A 4,209-nucleotide genomic window follows, 5' to 3' on the forward strand; every position below is an offset into this window, starting at 1 on the left:
AAGTTGATCCATTTGTGGGAGAATTATCCTGTTATTGCTCTGGCACCCAATACACATTGACAGTACCATCTTCCTTCATTACTGCATGTATGAGACTACAGTGCTCACTATCTGACTGCCAGATGATTCCCATACCCAACATGCTGTGACTCTCTTTGTGAATGACATCTTTCTTGGCTGAATGAACAGAGTACAATTTTATATGAAATGACTCATTAGGAATGAAATGATAATTAAATGGGCACCCTGGCTGCAAACAGGCGTTGATGTACTTCATTGGGGACATGTTGAAAATGTGTGCCCCGACTGGGACTCGAACCCGGGATCTCCTGCTTACATGGCAGACGCTCTATCCATCTGAGCCACCGCGGGCACAGAGGATTGTGCGTCTGCAGGGACTTATCCCTTGCACGCTTCCCGTGAGATCCACATTCCCAACATGTCCACACCACTACATTCATAGTGCGCCTAATAGATGTTTGCCCATCATACTCATTACTCGTGGCAGATTAATCTACCAAGTCCCGTATGAGTTCGGGCATAGCGTGTGCATTCGCACAAGAAGGTCAATGGCCGGGAAGCCATATTTTAACTATATATGATGGTAGTATCTGTTCCCAAAAGAACAGTTACCGTGGATGACCATGCAGCTTTGCTAGAAATGAAATGATAATTAAATGGACACCCTAGCTGCAAACAGGCGTTGATGTACATCATTGGGGACATGTTGAAAATGTGTGCCCCGACCGGGACTCAAAATGTAAGCAGGAGATCCCGGGTTTGAGTCCCGGTCGGGGTACACATTTTCAACATGTCCCCAATGAAGTACATCAACGCCTGTTTGCAGCTAGGGTGTCCATTTAATTATCATTTCATTTCTAGCAAAGCTGCATGGTCACCCACGGTAACTGTTCTTTCGGGAACAGATACTACCGTCATATATATATGACTCATTAGGCTTTATTTTTAATTTGCCAGCACCTCTTCTAATTATTCCAAAAACTACACTTCAATGTAACTGCAAAACCTCTTTCAGCTCTTTCATTTGACACTCAGTATATTCTGTTAAGCTATTTAATTTTGTTTGAATATTTTCAGCAGCATCATTTACTTCATTCCAAGACTTCATATAATTATTTTGTATAGTCAGAACACCCACATCTCCTTTCCCATTAACAAAATGAAGGTTCACATCTGCAGTGACTTCATGGTATCCATTTACAATTCCTTTAAAGCACATTGCCTCTACCACCTGATTCTTTATGTAAATATATCTTTCAACAAAATCTAGTTGGCAGCATCTTTCTGTCCCCTAATCTGTACTGAAAATGATTACAACATTCAAAAATTGATCAACAAAACAGGTCTGCTTAAAATCTTTTTGCAAAATTCTATATTTCAACAGAGCTTATTCTCTGATTGGCTTGCTTCAATTTACAACTGTGATTACAATTCTGAATCTATTTACCAGCAGAATAGGCATCTCTACATGATCAATGAGTTCATGAAATAACTTCTCTGTTATGGTGCTTATCTCTAAGCCAAAATCTAATAAGATCTCAACATCAAACTGCTCATCTGTGGCTGTTAAAATCAATTTGATGGCATCCTCAGTAAGTAGCTCATCTTTCGTGAATAAGACTTCCATAATGTTATGTATGTTGTCTGCTGGCATTGTTTCTTTTATGATAGATCACCACATGTCAGCATATTGATTTTTGGAGTGGGTCACATCTGAAACTAAATTCAGTTTCCCTGCAAATTTCGATGTGAAATAGCACCATAATTTCTTCACTGTTGTGGGAATCATTTCTAAGTCTTGTGATAATCATACTTCTGGAATTATTTCTGATACGCTACCATCTATCACATGGTTGTTTGTGGCTGTCATATCTTCATCATTAGATATGACCATTACACTGATTTGGTGTTGCAAAGTTCCATTCATAAGAATATGAACTGTTCTCATGACAACTTTTTTCAGTGTCCAGACTTTCAATTCAGTCTATATCGAATATGAGTTATCAAAGTCTTTGTATCTTGTAAGAACTATTCTCTCAAGAACATTCACTGGTAATAACTGTGTAAAGAACTCTGAGTTCCATGTCATATACACACTCACATAAAAATATATTATGGTCTCAATACTTCTGCAAAAATTCACAAATGGTACCAACACTGCTTCCATATGGTAGCAGCATCAATAATTTTGATTAGCCTGCACACTGTTGTTCGACAGATGATGGTTTATCCAAGAAGGCCAACTGAAATTCACAGCAATGACTGTAGTTATAGCAACTTTCACACCAAACATATATGCACTGTCTTTCAAATTGCACATATAAGTACCTATTTTTTATTTCCCAAAATGTGATGTTCAGAACGAGTGTTTAAACTTTCATGTTAAACTAATGAGTTGTAACCCTGGGTTATGCTGCATCTCTCTTGTATCATGTTATTGACTTTTATCTTCTAGTATACACTCATTTGAAGCGGGTTGCTGCATGTATTCCACTTGATTGACAGGCTTGCACATTGTTCCTATTCGCCAATGACCATTTTAAACATTGCCTGTTTGTGTTGTGAACAATCCTCCTTTACTCTTGTGATTTCCATATTGATTTTATTTTGCACCTAATCAAGTGCAAATTTAGTAGACACAATCTTTTTCATGCTTAAGTTTTAATTCTTGAGCCTCTAATATGAGCCTTCACTGTTCAGCAATAACTTTGCTACACAACTCATTGTGCTTTTCTGTGAACATATCGATGAGTTCTTTCTGCAACTTTTCTAATGTTTCCTGAAATTCTTATACACTCCCTTTGACCTGATCCTTCAAGGAATGATTCCTGGTGCATTGCATGGAACACCTTATGTATCACTTGTTTCACCCACAAGCTCTGCAGTTGAGGCACCCTCTATCATACCCAGTATGGTGGATCCGCAATCAGTGCAGGGTGATTAGTGGCTTGTCATGTGTTCATGTCACTCAAGACAGAGAGTCAGCGTGGAGGGTAGCCATCTGGGCTCACCCATTCACCCAGTGGGTGGACAAGTAGCCACTACTTAAGCAGGGTCTGAGCAGGTATATGGGGGAAGGGGTTTACTAGTCATCAGAGCTCCAATATTAAGCATGTTATGGAACTCCTTGGAGAAATAATTTCCAGGGCCAGAAATAATTACAATGTGCACTCATTGTGTCTGATGGGGAGTCTATCCAAGATGTGGAGGAGGCCCTACCTCTGGTTATCAAGAGTGCAAGATGCAATAGTCTGCAAGTTCTTGCTCATGTTGGCACTAGTGGCACATGTCACTTGGGTTCTGAGGACATCCTCAGTTTGTGAAGGCAGCTGGCAGAATTGGTGAGAGTGCTGGCCTCAATCAAGGCGTTCAAACAGAGATCAAAATTTGCACCAACATACGAAGAGTTGTTTGGGGTCTTTTGGTTTGGAGCAGAGTGAAGGGTTTCATACAAAGGCTCCATCAATTCTGTGATGGTCGGGGCTGAAGATTTCTGGACCTAATTTATAGGGGGCAGAGTTGTACAACTCCCCTTGATATGTCCAGGGTGCTCTACAGAAAGTAAGCAAATGTTTGGGCAGTGGAGTTCTTGTGGAGTGCACATGGGGTTCTCAGGCTAGGAGGTACTTTGAGGTCCTATGATGGGCAATCACCAGTCGATACACAAAGAGCAAAATTAGTTTGCATTCAGAGTAGAGACACTTTGACTGTCAAAATTTTAACAGTAAATTATTGAGGTATTCATAACAAGGTTCCTAAATTTACTGCCCTCCAGGATATTACTCATGCTCAAATAATTCTCAGCAGTGAGAGGTGGTAGAAACACAAAGCAGAAAGCTCTGAGATATTTTTCAATTCATGGAATGTATATTGGGAAGACAGTTTAGATGCCACTGTAGGGAAAGGGGGGTGCAGATGTTCATTGCTGTTGGCAAAAATATTGTCTCTACTTAGGTCAAATTTGACAGTGACGGTGATGTTACCTGGATGCATATATAACAGGTCTATGAGAAATCAAATTAATTGTATTATTTTTTTTACCAGCCACACAATTCTGCTCGGACAGTTATAGAGTCATTCAAGGGATGTCTATGATCAGTGTAACAGAAATATCTATATCATGCAGTGTTAGTTGGTGGTAACTTTAACCTACTGAGTGTAGACTGGAATGTCTATGGATTCACTTCA

At 39.7% G+C, this 4,209-nt stretch overlaps 1 non-coding gene across 1 annotated transcript; it reads right to left on the minus strand.

Annotated features, from left to right (window-relative positions):
- Window positions 1-298: 298 nt before the first annotated feature.
- Trnat-ugu lies at window positions 299-373 on the minus strand. The gene has a single exon. It is a non-coding gene; the product is annotated as a tRNA-Thr (tRNA).
- Between the last annotated feature and the right edge of the window lie 3,836 nt (window positions 374-4,209).

This window comes from Schistocerca americana, chromosome 3 (assembly GCF_021461395.2).
Source record: "Schistocerca americana isolate TAMUIC-IGC-003095 chromosome 3, iqSchAmer2.1, whole genome shotgun sequence".
Taxonomy (NCBI): Eukaryota; Metazoa; Arthropoda; class Insecta; order Orthoptera; family Acrididae; genus Schistocerca; species Schistocerca americana.